This window comes from Euprymna scolopes, chromosome 16 (assembly GCF_053919585.1).
Source record: "Euprymna scolopes isolate OS-2025 chromosome 16, ASM5391958v1, whole genome shotgun sequence".
NCBI lineage: Eukaryota > Metazoa > Mollusca > Cephalopoda > Sepiida > Sepiolidae > Euprymna > Euprymna scolopes.
Genome location: NC_136497.1, coordinates 131145748 through 131164607, shown reverse-complemented (window position 1 = coordinate 131164607; position 18860 = coordinate 131145748). Strand labels below are relative to the sequence as shown.

Below are 18860 nucleotides of genomic sequence, written 5' to 3'. Positions count from 1 at the left end.
AAAAAAAAAAAATCATTAATATTGAAAAAAAATTAATTTTCTCTTTTTTTATTTTTTTGTATTCAAATATTTTTTAATTTTTATACAAATAGTTTTGATATTTTTCTTTGTAAATTTAAAAAAAAAAAATTAATATTGTATTGTTATTTTTTGAAAATTTTTTTTTTTTTTTTTTTTTTTTTCAAAAATAACAATACAATACGAATTATTTTTTTATTTTGCATCCAAAATTTTTATTTTTTTATTCAAATATTTTGTTAAATATTTTTCTTTATAAATTTAGAAAAAAAAAATTAATATTGTATTGTTATTTTTTGAAAATTTTTTTTTTTTTTTTTTTTTCAAAAATAACAATACAATACGAATTATTTTTTTATTTTGCATCCAAAATTTTTATTTTTTTATTCAAATATTTTGTTAAATATTTTTCTTTATAAATTTAGAAAAAAAAAATTAATATTGTATTGTTATTTTTTGAAAAATTTTTTTTTTTTTTTTTTTTTTTTTTCAAAAATAACAATACAATACGAATTATTTTTTTATTTTGCATCCAAAATTTTTATTTTTTTATTCAAATATTTTGTTAAATATTTTTCTTTATAAATTTAGAAAAAAAAAATTAATATTGTAATGTTATTTTTTGAAAATCTTTTTTTTTTTTTTTTTCAAAAATAACAATACAATACGAATTATTTTTTTATTTTGCATCCAAAATTTTTATTTTTTTATTCAAATATTTTGTTAAATATTTTTCTTTATAAATTTAGAAAAAAAAAATTAATATTGTAATGTTATTTTTGGAAAAAAAAACATTTTCTTTATTTTGTATTTGTATCCAAATATTTTTTACTTTTTATAGAAATATTTTTTAGATATTTTTCTGTTTTAATTTGAGAAAAAAATTTCAGATTTTATTTTTACTTTATTTTTCTACACTGTTTATTAAAAAAAAAACAAAAAAAACAACTACCTATGAGACATATTTTTGATATATAAATTTCATTGTTAAAATTAAGCATTTCAATAAAATATTTTAAATATTTTAAATAAACGTTTTCGAGATGAGGATTGATTATTCGTGTTATTGCTGTTTTCATCATTGTGTTATTTCCACGTTTTGGTCAACCTTCTTCTGGCATATCTTGTCGACCCCAAGGATGCTCACTTAAACAGAGCTGGAAGGGAAAAAATAACGAAATGCCAAGGTTTTATGTACGCCATGAATAGAAACTGGAATCTTGGGAAGATGTCATTCAAGATCATTCAAGGAGCAACTGGACTTTTGAAAAAGAATTTCAAAAACTACCCGGCAAATATACCCGGTGAACAAAATGCAACAGAGATACAGGCAATTGCACTTAAAGAGATGATCAGAATCTTAAAAAGATCTCTCGGTTGGAATATTTGAGTTAATGGGTGAATGTTTGGCATCTAGTGGGATGCCCCATCCCCAGCTTGAACAAACTGATGGGGAAAATAACAAAAATAGAATTTTGGACTGAACCTTTTATTTAATTCCCGGAGTTAGTGTGACGATATTATGAATCCCAGGTGAAGTCACCTGACCTTGCTGGTAGATTCTCTCACAAATTATTATCGAAACAGGAAAATATTTAATTCCCAGCACTGGTTGAGAAACCAACTGGTAAAAACAAAAATTAATTAAGGTGTTTCTGATGAATTAATGAAAGCTAGGTTAACGGGAATTTTATTGTCACGTTCAACGAATTTTATCCCATTGCACGAGACTATAAAATTCCCGTTACTCTGATAAATCAGTCCCTCTGGCGGTTCATAAAGAACACTTATAGCAAATATACTTTTTACTTGCTTTTTTTTCTTTTGGCATGTCAAAGTTCGCAACACCGTTCTGGTGTAAAGCAGAGGCCGCAAAACTACTCTGTCGTAATTTCAAGGTCGCAATACCGCTCTTTTCTTCTGCCAGTCTGTTGTGTTTTTTTTTTTCTTCCTTTTATCGAATATCGCGAGACACAGCCAGAAGTAGTAGCACCAGATTCACCGAGAGAGGGGGAGAAAGAGAGAAGAAAATACACCAATTAGAGGGGGGGAAAGGAAGGGGAGGTAAACAAAGAAAAGTAAAAATAAAATTTCTACACTCTCCTAATTAAAAAAGAGAAAAAAAGAAAACTCCAAACAATGTAATTAATACCAAAGGAAATCAGGATATCTGTCTTTAACAGATCTTCGCGCTCGAACAGTTTTCGACTGAGATTCGCTATGAATCTCTTCTTCACCTACATTATCGCTAGAATCAAGAGATGGTACTTGGTACGAATGTGAAATAGTGAGCTCCAAGGGGTACAGGTGTTTGATAGAATGTTCCTGGAATCCATCTCCTTTCTTAACCTGCACAGAACGAACCATTCCATCGCTCCCATGGTTGAGCTTGACTACCCTTCCTAAGGACCAATAAGGTCTAGGTTTAGTAAAAAATTTTATTAATACAACATCATCTATCCTGATCTTATTTTCAAAATTGGATTGATACAAGTCTTGTGACAATTCCCTTAAACTTGATAAGTACTCTTCGTACCATAACAATTTAAACTTCTGGGCTTGACCTTTACTCCTGATCTTAAATGGAACACGTACATCAAATCTGTTGCCAAGGCCGCTGGAAAAATGGTGGGATCTTTCTATCGATCCGGTAAATATCTCACCGCTGATGCTATTCTCTATCTATATAAGAGCCAGGTACGTCCAAGGATGGAATATTGTTGCCACATCTGGGCAGGAGCTGCTAGAAAGGACTTGTCCTGCCTTGATTGAGTTCAAAATAGACTTCGTAGCCTCGTAGGAGATGTCCTTTTCTCTTCCTTGCAACCTCTATCTCACAGAAGAGATGTTGCGAGTTTGTCTTTGATGTATCGTTATTTTCATGGAAAGTGTTCAACTGAGCTTCAATCTATGGTCCCCCCTCGCCAAACTTTCACAAGAAACTCGTCTAGCTGTACACACTATCAATAATTACCCCCACTCTTTATCTGTGCCTAAACCTAAATGTAGATTCCATGAACAAAGCTTCTTTCTTAGAACTGCTCGCCTGTGGAATTGTCTGCCGTTTTCCTGCTTTCCGGCTGACTACAATATGGTTGTGTTCAAGTCTAACGTAAATAAGTTCTTGATGAGCCGTTCTATATAAGTTATCAAATTTACCAAATTTTCATTACTAATGATTACTATATTGTCCAATGTATACTGTACACTCTTTAACCCTTATCCTTGAATGGTCTCTTGGCCTTGATAAGTGGTGATGCCTATGTAAAAAAAACAAAAAACAAAAAAAACAAACTTTTCCAACAAGGAATCTCTACCCATTAAACTTTCTATTAAATCATTGCGATTAGGAGGACTCGTGTAGCAAAGGGTTCTTCATCGAGATTCAAAAACACTGTATTTCCATGGAAGGGACGAATGAACGCACTAGGGGTGATTACTTCCAAACTGGAATCGTCAGAGCAACGATAGGTTAATGGTCTTTCGTTTATGGATTTCTCTAAGTCAGATAGTACCGTCAATACTTGGAAATAATCCAACTTATTACGTTCTATGGCCTTAAACAAACAATTTTTAACTGTCTTAATCAACCTTTCCCATACCGCTCCAAACCAAGCTGAATACATCGGAATAGTGAGGTGTTTTATACTACAAGTATCGTTACTTCCCTTAAACTCATTAGACACAAACACTTTCTTAATCAATATTATGAATCCCAGGTGAAGTCACCTGACCTTGCTGGTAGATTCTCTCACAAATTATCGAAACAGGAAAATATCTAATTCTCAGCACTGGTTGAGAAACCAACTGGTAAAAACAAAAATTAATTAAGGTGTTTCTGATGAATTAATGAAAGCTAGGTTTCACACTGAAACCTGGCATTCTCTGTTAACATGGGAAAAGTTGATTTGGTTGAGAGAAGAAAGCGAAGGAGGCGGGGATATTGATTTACAACTCTGTTTCTGAAAGAAGAAAGGAAAGATATTAAATTAGATATATTAAGTTGCAATGAGGGAGAGAGGAGCAAATGATGGCTTAATAAAAGAAAAGGTTCTCAACAATTAAACAGAAGAATCCATGTCGGTGTGAGATGCAAGCACCAGACTTGAAACCAAATCTTCAACTCAACTTCGTCCAGACTAATTAAAAAAAAAAAAAAAAATTTTTTTATTACATTTTCACCCGAAACAAGGCATGTAGCCGCTTTGATGTAGGGGGCTACTATCAGGGACCTAAGTTGCAGGGGTACTATGTAGGGAGTTTAGCAGCAAGATGTCTGTTCACATTACCCTTGAACTTCTGCATGTCAGTACAGTTGGGGAAGTAGGTAACCGGAAGAGAATTCCAAAGTTCTGATATTCTGGGGAAGAAGCTATTAGAGTAAAAGGCTTTCTTACATCTAGGGATCTCAACTGTGTAGGGGTGGGACTTTGCTGTTTCTCGGGGGTATTTTTGTCAAGGGGGTACAAGTGCTTGTAGTTCGTCACCATTAAAATACTAAATTTAGAAAAAAGTGTTAAATTATAAACAGATTCTAGCCATCATTGTATTTCTTAACTTTTCTATACAAACTGTATATATATACTAGCAGCCTGCCCGGCATTGCCCAGTTGTAAAAATGATATTTTCATTAATGTAGATTTCGTATTTATTATATTGGACCCAATATATAGTCATGATTTAAAGTAAAAAAAGAAAATAATTCATGCGCCACCACCGAGAATTCAAATATGAACCAAAAGCTATTACGTTATGCATACATATTCCTAATGCTGTTGTTCGATCTTCACCTGACAAATTTTAGTTGATTTTTTAATTTTCACACTTTTGCACCGATTTTCTCCAGCTAAAACCCAAATATAAAGTTTTGCATGGGCTCAGATACTCTGTATATTAAGTTTCACGTCTGTAAACTAAAAACTGACAGAGGAGTTTGTTAGGCAAAATTTTTTAAACAAACATCTTCAGCTTGAATACTGTTACGAGGGAGCATTTCTATAAAATAATAATAAAAAAAAATCAATAAAAAAGTTTAAAATGTGTTCTAAAGTATTCTAGGCAGCCCTAATAATCAAATCCCAAAAGTTTTTAATTCACAAAATAGTTTAAAAGCCAGAGTATAGTAATAGAAATTTTAGAAGGATCTAGAAGTTCCCAGAGGGTTCTGCAATAACCTAGAATGGGTTGTGGTGCCATATAAATAGATGTGGAAAGGGAAGCAGATTAGTTATCAGCTCGAAACTAATAAGGTAACTCCAGTCATTGATTCGTGGATAAGTCCAGCCGAAAGAATCCAAAACAAAAAAAAAAACGAAAATACATTCCCTCAACCTAAGGAAAGTTTGCAGAAAATGTCTTCTGAACCAGTGGTTAATAGAATTTTGAAATTTTCTTATTGACCAAACATTTAAAAGAAAAACAAGAAAGGAATCTTATTGTCATTGAATTTCGTGAATAGAGTGAAAATAGTCACTCGAAGTCGGGCCAGCTGGCTGTTCTTAATTTTGACTACCTTCATTCTCCCTTATAACCTTCACTCCGTCGTCCTTTTTTTTTTTTTTTTTTTTTTTTTTTTTTTTTACAAAGGTATCACCACATTATCAAGGCCCAGAGGCCATTCAAGGATAAGGGTTAAAGAGTGTACAGTAGAAATTGGTCAATATAGTAATCATTAGTAATGAAAATTTGGCAAATTTGATAACTTATATGGAACGGCTCATCAAGAACTTATTTACTTTAGACTTGAACACAACCATATTGTAGTCAGCCGGAAAGCAGGAAAACGGAAGACAATTCCACAGGCGTGCAGTTCTAAGAAAGAAGCTTTGTTCATGGAATCTATGTTTAGGTTTAGGCACAGATAAAGAGTGGGGGAAATTATTGATAGTGTTTACAGCTAGACGAGTATTTCTTGTGAAAGTTTGGCGAGGGGGGACCATAGATTGAAGCTCAGTTGAACACTTTCCATGAAAATAACGATACATCAGAGACAAACTCGCAACATCTCTTCTGTGAGATAGAGGTTGCAAGGAAGAGAAAAGGACATCTCCTACGAGGCTACGAAGTCTATTTTGAACTTTATCAAGGCAGGACAAGTCCTTTCTAGCAGCTCCTGCCCAGATGTGGCAACAGTATTCCATCCTTGGACGTACCTGGCTCTTATATAGATAGAGAATAGCATCAGCAGTGAGATATCTACCGGATCGATAGAAAGATCCCACCATTTTTCCAGCGGCCTTGGCAACAGATTTGATATACGTGTTCCATTTAAGATCAGGAGTAATGGTCAAGCCCAGAAGCTTGTCAAAACTTGAGGCCTCCTGAAGACGAGAGCCATTCATTTCAATTGATGACAGATGTGGATTAGAATGTTGATGATGTAAAGAGAGAAGCTTGGTTTTAGATGCATTAAAAGTAACCAGCCACTCCTTTCCCCATTGTACTACGTGCTCAAGATCAGAGGAGGAGAGAAAATTGGAGAGAACTTGGTCGTTTACTGTCTTAGATGTGGTACCATAAATGGTAGTGTCGTCAGCATAAATGTCTACAAATGATGTAAGGATATGATTTGGAAGATCATTAATGTAGATCAGGAAAAGAGTTGGGCCCAGGATGGATCCCTGAGGGACACCGGCATTAATACTGTGAGCTTCTGATTTTTGCCCCTCAACTACTACTCTTATGAACCTTTCAGAAAGAAATGATTTAATAATTGAGAAGACTTTTCCAGCTATACCATAGCTAGCGATCTTATGAAGTAAACCTTTATGCCATACCCTATCAAAGGCCTTAGATATGTCAAGAGCAATTGCCCTAGAAAGATTGCCACCGTCGAGAGATTTGCTAATCCTATGCGATATAACTGTAAGGACATCTGCTGTAGATCTAGCAGAACAGAAACCATATTGAGTGTCACTAAGAAGGTTATTTTTGTCGAGATGGTTGATTACTTCTGTATTTAACACAGATTCTAGCAACTTACTCATGACGCACAGGAGACTTATTGGCCTGTACTGAGAGGGGGATGAGCGATCACCTGAATTCTTAAATACAGGGCATACTGATGAGATTTTCCAGGGAGATGGGAAACTATTCTCCTTAAGACAACGTTTAAACAGTTTTGTAAGTATGGGCGCTAGTTCAGGTTGAAGTTTTTTGAGTACTATAATTGGAATACCATCAGGGCCAGTTGCTTTACTCGAATCAAGGTTTTTGATTAGCTTCGCAACATCACGTACAGATATACGTATATCACATAGCGTGTTTTCTGATACAGGAGGAAATATTGGGGGTTGGCGGTCTTGGTCGCAAAGGGTAGAATTAGCTGCAAAGTTCTTGACAAAGAGTTTGGCTTTGTCTGATGCTGATGAGATTACTTCAGGTCCATTGATAATAGTTGGGATGGAGCACACGCTTCTGTTCAGGATTCTGTTTGCTATTTGCCAAAACTGGTGGGAACCAAGCCGCTGATCAGCTACTTTGGACTTAACAGATTGAGCATACAACTCTCTTGCGTTCCTTATTACTTTCTTACAATGGTTGCTGGCAGTCCTGAAAACGGCTTTAGTTTCCATACATCTATTACGTTTGAAGCAGTGGAAAAAGTGATTTCTGTGCGCAATGGCAGCAGCACATTCTGGAGAGAACCATGGCTGGCTGTTAGGTTTTTGCTGAAACTTTTTAGAGGGTATGAAATGGTCAATACCTACAATTAACCATTCAGTCAGGTCTAATACTATAGAGGACACATCCTTTTTAAACATGGAATGCAGCGGTAGATCAGATATAAATGTACGGAAGCTATCCTGTTTTTTTACCTGAGTTTCACCAAGGCGTCATTTTTTTTAGCATTGACAGTAATAATTCTAAACAAGTATCTTTTGTTAACAAACCTTTTTTGTTGTTTCGCTATTGTTGTAAATAAAGGAAAATATCAGTTTCCAAAAATCATGTTTCATATCGTTCATATTTTTTGTTACATCTTGAACGTAACAACACATTGATGAGAAAATTAAAAAAAAAAACATTCAGGGCAGTGTCTAAATACAAGATTGAGACCGAATTTATATCCTTAAATGTGACAAGAACGAAACTCATGCTGTTGACGAATGATGAAGCAAATAAATGCAAAGCAGATGCCCTGGCGACGTGTGGGTTGGTGAGTCGGAGTCATGTAACAAGTCATTATGAGATGTAGAATTATTTAAAACTAGCAGGTCGCGCGGCATTGCTCAGCCGTAAAATACGCATAAATATATTTTAATTCATACAGAAACTAAGACGTGTGTAGGAGTATTGTTTTTTTTTTTAAACGGTTCACTTCTAATGAGTAAACAAAAAAAAAAACTCAAATTGAGATTGAAAGTGAGTTAAGTACGATAACCATTAGGCCAGCTTGACACAATCTTTAAAAAGTGTTTTCAAACCTACTTTTAAGATAAAGAGTTCCATAAAAAAACATTCTTTGGAAATGAGATTTGCTTGCTGGGCGTCGAAGAGTACACACCTCAACTTTGAGCTAGATAACTTCTTCAAAAGAGCCAAGTTGAAAAGCTCTTCCTCCTTTGACCGAGAAACTGTCTGAAGAATCTAAGTGAAAACATCCTGCATCTTGAAACCGTTAAGAACCCCCAAGAATTAACTTTCCTTTGCACAAATTGTACCCTGAAACATCTTATAAATAATTATTATCGTTTATAAAATACTAGCAGGGCTACCCGGCGTTGCTCGGGACCGTATAAACAATGAAAAACAAAAGCAGATATTGAACATATGTTTTATTCTTAGGGGAGAGGAATCTTTTATCTCAAGTTTTAGCGTTACAAACAAACATTTGTCTTTTATATATATAGATAATGACAGGTTTTTTGGGGCCCCCCCTCGAAGATAACTGATCAGGTGACCAACTTCTAGTGGTCCGTTTGACGTGAAATTTCGATATTTGTCATCCGGGTGATGGGGCTTTGATATGATACCAAATTTGTCAAGTTTGGTTCCGTCTTTCAAAAGTTTTAGCGTTACAAACAAACATACATACATACACACAGACGTTTGGCTTTTATATATATAGACTAGCAGGGCTACCCGGCGTTGCTCGGGACCGTATAAACAATGAAAAAACAAAAGCAGATATTGAACATATGTTTGATTCTTAGGGGAGAGGAATCTTTCATCTCTATGTATTATTTGTTTTATCTACCCTAGGACTGATATTGTTCATGTTTTATCCCTAGCATAGGTAATTTACAGCATGTATATGAAATTGTTTTACCTTAGGGAGAAGAGAACAGGTAATATACAACATAATGTGTCTATATTACATCCCTGGCAACGCCTAGAAACCAGCTAGAACATGTATTTCAGTCAATCTTTATTATATCCTGGGCTATGCCGGGAAACCAGCTAATCTCTTTTTAGTGACTTGACCACCAAAATACCTCCCTAAGTGTGTCCTTTCTTTTGAACTTATTAGATATAGGTATCTAGAAATGTGTGTGAAATTTTGTTGAATGCATTGTTCACTATGATTTTCTTATTGTTCTACACAATATCAACTGTAGCGAAATAACACAGTAAACTTAATGTAGTGTTAGAATAAAGAGCAAAGGAAAAAATTAGAATCATATTTTGTAATTGCAAATCTAAATTTGCTAGCATGTACCAGTATTTGCCAGGTTGTGGAAATTTGGAACTTATAACATATGTAGTGGCCTTTTCCTAGATACCTATTGCTAAAAATTATACTTTCATTTTGTTAGAAAAATCTCTCTTCAGATGCCCTGCATCATTCAAAATAAAAACAAATATTTTTATAATTGTTTCAGTATATTGCTACACAATGTGAAAGTTTTTAACGTTTGTAAAAAAAATCATGAATGTGCTTATATTGCAAAAAAGAAAATATCAGTGCACAGTATTGAAAGTGTTTGAGATTCAAAAGTCTGTAACATTTCTACTAACTTCATAAGATGTCATGTGAGAAACTGAATTGAATATCAAGACATTATCTGAAGCGTTTTTATTTTGGTGTAACATATGTGTTTACAGTGAACCTTAACTTTTAATAAACAGATTGGTATGCAATGACATAGGCTAAGAATCTTTAAAATATATATAAATTGGAAAAATGTGTGAACAAATGAAAAAAAAATGATCCGCTCCACTTGATGACATCAAGCACAGTAATATTTTAGTGAAGAAAATATGAAATTGATGTTCAGTGATTAGTTTGGATGAATGAGAAAATGTAATTGTTTGATGCATAAAAATAACTCAGTTGCTGTATTTGATATTAAGCAGCAAAATATAGTGATTTGAATATTTGGGAAAACATCAAACCAGATTATGTAAAAAGAAAAAAAAAAGATGAAATTAGAAAATATATATTTTATGTTTATGAGTTCTGCCAATCAAAATTTTGTGGCAGAAATTGGGTGATTACCATGCAATTTTATTTTGGTAAAATTCTTAAATTATTAGAATGTTTATTATAATTTCTAATTAGTGACTTGTTATAATCAAAATCCGCCCTAAAGAGTGTCCTTTCTTTTATTAGGTATCAGAGTAGGTATCAAGATTTCTACTTCTATACAAATGTGATATTTCAGATCTGTACATAAAAAATTTGTTGAATATATAGGTTGAGAATTGTTCTGTGTCGCTCTCTCTCACACACACACGCATTCTCACTTTTATAGATATAATAGATAGATTACTCTAGATATATTTCCATATGTCTGAATACCCTATATACAAATTTTCAAATCTGTAGATAAAAAAATTTGTTGAGTATATAGGTTGAAAATTGTTCTCTCTCTCTCACACACACATTCTCAATTTTAGAGATATAATAGATAGATTATGCTAGATATATTTCCATATGTCTGAATACCCTATATACAAATTTTCTAATCTGTAGATCAAATATTTGTTGAATATATAGGTTGAAAATTGTTCTTACTCTCTCTCTCTCTCTCTGGCTACCTCACACACGCATTCTAACTTTTATAGATATAATAGATAGATTATGCTAGATATATTTCCATATGTGTGAATACCCTATATACAAATTTTCTAATTTGTAGATAAAAAATTTGTAGAGTGCATAGGTTGAGAATTGTTCTCTCTATCTCTCACACACACACATTCTAACTTTTAAAGATATAATAGATTATGCTAGATATATTTCGATATTTCTGAATACCCTATATATAAAAATTTGTTGAATGTATAGGTTGAGAACTGTTCTCTCTCTCTCTCTCTCTCTCGCTCACACACACACACATTCTCACTTTTATAGATATAATAGAAAGATTATCCTAGATATATTTCTATTTGTATGAATACTCTATATACAAATTTTAAAATCTGTAGATAAAGAATTTGTTGAGTATATGGGTTGAGAATTGTTCTCTCTCTCTCTCTCTCTCTCTCTCTCTCACACACACACACACACATTCTCACTTTTATAGATATAATAGATTATGCTAGATATATTTCCATATGTCTGAATACCCTATATACAAATTTTCAAATCTGTAGATAAAAAATTTGTTGAGTATATAGGTTGAGAATTGTTCTCTCTCTCTCTATCACACACATTCTCACTTTTATAGATATAATAGACAGATTATGCCAGATATATTGAAATATGTCTGAATGCCCAATATACAAATTTTGAAATCTGTAGATAAAAAATTTGTTGTATACATAGGTTGACAATTGTCCTCTCTCTCACACACACACACATTCTCACTTTTATACATATAATAGATAGATTATGCTAGATATATTTCTATATGTCTGAACACCCTATATACAAATGTTCAAATCTGTGGATAAAAAATTCGTTGAATGTATAGGTTGAGAATTTTTATCTCTCTCTTTTTCTCTCTCTCTCTCTCTCGCTATCTCACACACACGCATTCTCACTTTTATAGATAAAATAGATAGATTATGCTAGATATATTTCCATATGTCTGAATACCCTATATACAAAGTTTCAAATCTGTAGATAAAAAATTTGTTGAATATATAGGTTTAGAATTGTTCTCTCTCTCTCTCTCTCACACACACATTCTAACTTTTGTAGTTATAATAGATAGATTATGCTAGATATATTTCCATATGTCTGAATACCCTATATACAAATTTTCTAAACTGTAGGTAAAAAATTTGTTGAGTATGTAGGTTAAGAATTGTTCTCTCTCTCTCTCTCACACACACACACACACACAAGTTCTCACTTTTATAGATATAATAGATAGATTATGCTAGATATATTTCTATATGTCTGCCTACCCTATATACAAATTTCCAAATCTGTGCCCAAAAATGTGTGGAATATATAGGTTGAGAATTGTTCTCTCTCTCTCTCTCTCTCACACATATTCTCACTTTTATAGGTTATATAGGTTGAGAATTTTTTGCTCTTTCCATCACTCACATTCACACTTTTATAGATATAATACATAGATTATGCCAGATATATTTACATATGTCTGAATACCCAATATACACATTTTCAAATCTGTAGATAAAAAATTAGTTGAATATATAGGTTGAGAATTGTTCTCTCTCTCTCTCTTTCTCTCTCTCTCACACACACATTCTCACTTTTATAGATATAATAGATAGATTATGCTAGATATATTTCCATACGTCTGAATACCCTATATCCAAATTTTCTAATATGTAGATAAAAAATTTGTTGAATATATAGGGTGAGAATTTTCCTTCCTCTCTTTCTCTCTCTCTCTTTCTCACACACACACAAGCTGAAAATTGTTCTCTCTCTCTCTCTGACTCTCTCTCTCTCTCTCACACACACACACATGGTCATTTTATAAATATAATAGATAGGTTATGCTAGATATATTTCTATATGTCTGAATACCCTATATACAAATTTTTAAATCTGTAGATAAAAAATTTGTTGAGTATATAGGTTGAGAATTGTTCTTTCTCTCTCTCTCACACACACATTCTCACTTTTATAGATATAATAGATTATGCTAGATATATTTCCAAATGTCTGAATACCCTATATACAAATTTTCAAATCTGTAAAGATAGAATTTGTTGAATATATAGGTTGAGAATTGTTCTCTCTCTCTCTCTTTCACACACATTCTCACTTTTATAGATATAATAGATAGATTATGCTAGATATATTTCCTTATGTCTGAATACCCTATATACAAATTATCAAATCTGTAGATACAAAATTTGTTGAGTATATAGGTTGAGAATTGTTCTCTCTCTCTCTCTCTCTCACTCACTCACTCACACACACACACACACACATTCTACCTTTTATAGATATAATAGATTATGCTAGATATATTTCCATATGTCTGAATACCCTGTATACAAATTTTCAGATCTGTACATAAAAATTAGTTGAATATATAGGTTGAGAATTGTTCTCTCTCTCTCTCTTCTCTCTCTCTCTTTCACACACATTCTCACTTTTCTAGATATAATAGATAGATTATGCTAGATATATTTCCATATGTCTGAATACCCTATATACAAATTTTCTAATCGGTAGATAAAAAATTTGTTGAATATATAGGGTGAGAATTGTACTTACTCTCTCTCTCTCTCTCTCTCACGCACACATTCTCACTTTTATGGATATAATAGATAGATTATGCTGGATATATTTCCATATGTCTGAATACCCTATATACAAATGGTCAAATCTGTAGATAACAAATTTATTGAATAGATAGGTTGAGAATTGTTCTCTCTCTCTCTCTCGCAACCTTACACACACAACCACACGCAAACATTCTGACTTTTATAGATATAATAGATCGATTATGCTAGATATATTTCCATATGTCTGAATACCCAATATACAAATTTTCAAATCTGTAGGTAAAAAATTTGTTGAATATATAGGTTGAGAATTGTTCTCTCTCTCTCACACACTCACATTCTCACTTTTATAGATATAATGTATAGATTATGCTAGATATATTTCTATATGTCTGAATACCCTATATACAAAGTTTAAAATCCGTAGACAAAAATAGGTTGAGTATATAGGTTGAGAATTGTTCTCTCTCTCTCTTACGCACACACACACACACACACACACACACATTTTCACTTTTATAGATATAATAGATAGATTATGCTAGATATATTTCCATATGTCTGAATACCCTATATACAAATTTTCAAATCTGTAGATAAAAAATGTATTGAATATATAGGTTGAGAATTGTTGTCTCTCTCTCTCTCTCTCTCTCTCTCTCTCTCTGGCTACCTCACACACACACACACATTTTCACTTTTATAGATATAATAGATAGATTATGCTAGATATATTTCCATATTTCCATATGTCTGAATACCCTATATACAAACTTTCAAATCTGTAGATAAAAAATTTGTTGAGTATATAGGTTGAGAATTGTTCTCTCTCTCTCACACGAAACTGTGCGCTCGGCTTCTTCCCCCCCTTCCCACCCCAAATGCTTGGGAAACTGTGCACTGTTTTTGTTGGTTTTCAAGCTGCCTCTTCCCCCCCCACACACACACAGTTTAACAGTAGTAGGAGGTCAAGAGAAAGAGCGTGAGAGAGAGAGAAGAGTAAGTTGGTGAGAGAGAGAGAAAAGAGAAAGAGGGTGTTGGTTTTATATTTTTATTATCGTCTAATATTTTGAAAGCTGAATTTCTAATAAAATGTGCATCTATAGGAGATAATGCCTGGGAATGTGTTCCCCCCCCCACAGTTTAACAGTGGTGTGACGTCAAGAGAAAGAGGGTGAGAGAGAGGGAAGAGTAAGTGGGTGAGAGAGAGAAAGAGAGAGAAAAAAAAGAAAGACGGTGTTGGTTTTGTGAAAAAAGTTGTTATTTACAATTGTTCGCATTCTTGGCCTTTTGGTCAAGATCAAAGTGTAGTATCTGTTCTTCAGATGCTGCACTTCTATTTCTTGTTCTCTTTCGGTGGAGGAGAAATCCTCCACGACTGAGACAATTTTTATTTTTGTACCTTTTCTCCACGTTAAAAAACGACCCTGGTGTCTAACTCTGTCCCGTGGGGAGGCATAGTAAATAGGTACAATTGTTCGCCATTAGTGGATGTTGACGTCACGTCACGTCACGTGACATGACTAAGCGTTTTTTTTCTTTTTAGTATGAATAACATTTTTTGTTTTAATTATAAAGTCTACACTTAATTTTATAGAAAATGATGTATATATAATAGAAAAAAAAAATTACTGGTTTTGTTGGATTCAAGTGGATCCCCCCCCCCTCCAGTTTAAGAGATAGCAGGTCACGTGGTAATATACAAAATGGCTAGCGTAAATATAAAGATCGGTTTTTTTATCGACGAATATTTTGAAAGCTGAATTTTTTTTTATTCCTGTACATTTTTTCCTGATATTTTTCGTTAAAACTCTTGTATAAATACTATTTTTAACCAGTTAAATACGTTGGAGACATTGTCATGGAGTTTAATAATCTCTAGAACAAAGCAGAAGAGAAATTACAAAAGTATCGGTAAAACAAAGTGTTTGTTTACATTTGTTCGCCATTACTGGATGTTGACGTCACGTCACGTGACATGACTAAGCGTTTTTGGATTATGTAATATTAACATTAAAATGACAGGTTTTTTGGGGGGCCCCCCTAGGAGAGAAATGATCAGTTCACCCCCTTTTAATGGTCCGTTTGGTGTGGAATTTCGATATTTGTCATGCGGGTGATCAAGGTTCAATATGATACATAATTTGTCAACTTTGGTTGTGTCTGTCAAAAGTTTGAGCTGACGTCACGTCACGTGACACGTATTGAATAACGTTAAAATGACAGGTTTTTTGGGGGGCCCCCCTAGGAGAAAAACGATCAGTTGACCCCCTTCTACTGGTCCGTTTGACGTGAAATTTCGATATTTGTCATCCGGGTGATCAAGGTGCAATATGATACCAAATTTGTCAACTCTGGTTCCGTCTTTCAAAAGTTTTAGCGTTACAAACAAACATACATACATACATACATACACACCGATTTTTGCCTTTTATATATATAGAAGATCTGAGTTATTGAATTGCTTTGATTTGAAAACCCAGTTATTTACAGTGCTGACACCACAACCAGCCATTCATAAAACTCAAGCAACAGCATCTGATGACGAATGGCTGGCCAGATACGTGCACTTAGGATCATATGTGTTTTGTGTTCTCTAAGCATCAGAGTGGTAGTTTCAGTAACAAGTAAGTATCTGGTTACATTTTAAAGGGTCCATCACTAGATGAAGATAAAAGTGTAGCCATGGGGACTTGGAGTTAGCTACTGCGTTTAGGGGCTGGAGACGGACTTGTTACATTAATTGGTCCTGTGGAGCAGGGTTGAGTAAACAGACCACCCCGCTGGGGTAAGTGTTCATGTGTTTACCCAAAGAATCATGGTACAAACTACTGCTAGAGAAACTAAAGAACACACAAACTGAGCTGTGTGTGTGACACTATCATGGGAAACAACCCTCAAAACAGTAAGGTCTACATCTATGTCTCCTGTTTACGCCATGTTTGTCAGTTGACGTCAGCTCATCTCAATCTGCTCCAAGCCACAACTTGCCTTCTAGTGTCTCCAACTGGAAAACTCAACTGTCGCAAACTCAAGACAGTCTGTAAATTGCCGTCATAAACTGTCCCAAAACTCATTGCCACTCCTCAAACTCTCCCTAAATGAAGTCTAAAGTACATTGACATGTATTGCCCAATCTTTTAGTCTCAATCACTGGTACACCTTGATTAACAATCCTATTTCAGCTTTCTTTTGTGTGTCTTGATGAACAACTTCTCTATTTGTATTAGTTAGATTCTTCAGACTACTATAGTCATCTTGAGTGTCATTTTCATGTTTCAGTCGAATATAACCTCTGATCTTTTTGCAGGTGTATCTTATCAAGCTCTGGAATCTTTTTGTTGAATTCTGGAATTTGCACAGAATTTTGAATGGAACTGTTTATTTAATCCATGGGTTGTAGATGTTTCATTCCATCAGCCATGACTTGATTTCAATCCTAAGTAATTCGCAATTGTATTGCACTGAGGTTTGAACCTTCGACCTCTGAAAGAGTGTCACTTTTATAACTGAATTTTTACCAAGTACTGTGCCACGAGTCCTTGCAAAATGAGAATAGTCGTCTGAAGAATCCAAATAATACAAATAATCAATCCTCATCTCAAAAATTTCCTTTTCACCAATTCCACTTCCTATATCTTTATTCTGCTGATAAACTTTTTTTTAATTCCCTAACACTTGTGGGAGGTGGGTGGCTTCAATAACATCACGAAATGTAAAAAAAAAAAATAAATAAATAAAATAAAAAATCAGCAATCAAAGGGTTAAAAATTAAAATCATTAAAAGAAACTAACAAAACCAGTTTAATAAAAATGGAAATGTCTTTAATGTACAAAAATTGAAAATGGAAAATGATGGAAGGTTCACAATAAATTTACGCTCCAAATGCAAAGCCTTTTTTGAATTGAAGAAACTCATTTCATTTCATAACATTTCACATTAAAGTTTATTAACACCATTGGAAGAATGACATTTGATTGCATCACTGGCATGCATGATAGATAAAAAGCCTCAAACAAATTTTTTTTAAATTGTTGCTGAAAGAAAAAAAAAATGGATTCCAACTGAAATTAACAGAAATGAAAAATGGCTTCCTTGCAAAATATTCTAAAGAGTTCTATTTGCAAAGAAGTTAAATCAGATTGCAATTTTTTTTCTTTGTAACAACATGGACCAACGTTAATAAAAGAAAATGACTATTTAGAATGAAATATTGATATTTAAGGATAAAATCTATGTAGATCTAAAGTAAAAAAAAAAATCAGATAACATAATTTATATATTAAATTAGATTTGCCACTGCACGTGAGTAATGTTTTAAAATGAAAACTCAATTTAAATCATTTTAATGGTCAATTTTAATGGTTTTTGATAATATTTTAATGGGTTTTATTATTTGTACATTTTGGACTATTATCCTTATTTTAATTGTTCGCAATTTTTACAGCCATCATTTTTTTTTTTTGGTTTGTGTCCTTTTTCCAGGTTACCGATTACGACATAAGAAGGCCAAAGAATAAAAAGTCTAAAATATTGTGAAAAAAACAACCAAGATGATGGGGGATCATTAAAAAGGCATTATGTGAATTGAAAATTTATGATTGTTCTTGATACAAAAAATAGTTGATACAAAAAAACAAATTCCATTCAGAATTAACAGAAATGAAAAATGGCTTCCCTGCAAAAATATTCTGAAGAATTCTATTTGCAAAGAAATCAAATCAAATTACAATTTTTTTCTTTGTAACTACATGGACCCACATTAGAGAAAAGAAAATGGCTATTCAGAATAAAATGTTAATATTTAAGGACGGAAATCTATACAGGTTTAAAAGGATAACACCTGGCTGATTTAATTTTATATAATAGATATCAAATCAGATTTATAAACTTGTGACATGTTTTCGAGTGAAAATTAATTAAAATTTTAATGGCTAATTTTAATGATCTTTAAAGATATTGTAATGGGTTTTATTGTTATTCATATTATTTATGCGTTTCAGACTTATCCTTATTTTGATTGTTATGTTCACAGTTTTTCGACCATCACATTATTTGATTTGTACTTACAAATCTTTCTATCAAACTTGGGAATCTGTATTGAATATCGAATGGAAACCTTTGTTTAATCCATGGGGGATAGCAAGCTTCCATTTCATCCAGAAAATCCCTTAGCTAAACGGATAAAATACTAAGTAAAATTCAGTTCTAAATGACACTGTTCTGGAGGTTGAAG

At 33.1% G+C, this 18860-nt stretch overlaps 1 pseudogene; it reads left to right on the top strand.

Annotated features, from left to right (window-relative positions):
* The first annotated feature begins 14896 nt into the window (after positions 1-14896).
* LOC145296479 (U2 spliceosomal RNA) lies at positions 14897-15030 on the top strand (annotated as a pseudogene).
* Positions 15031-18860: the final 3830 nt, after the last annotated feature.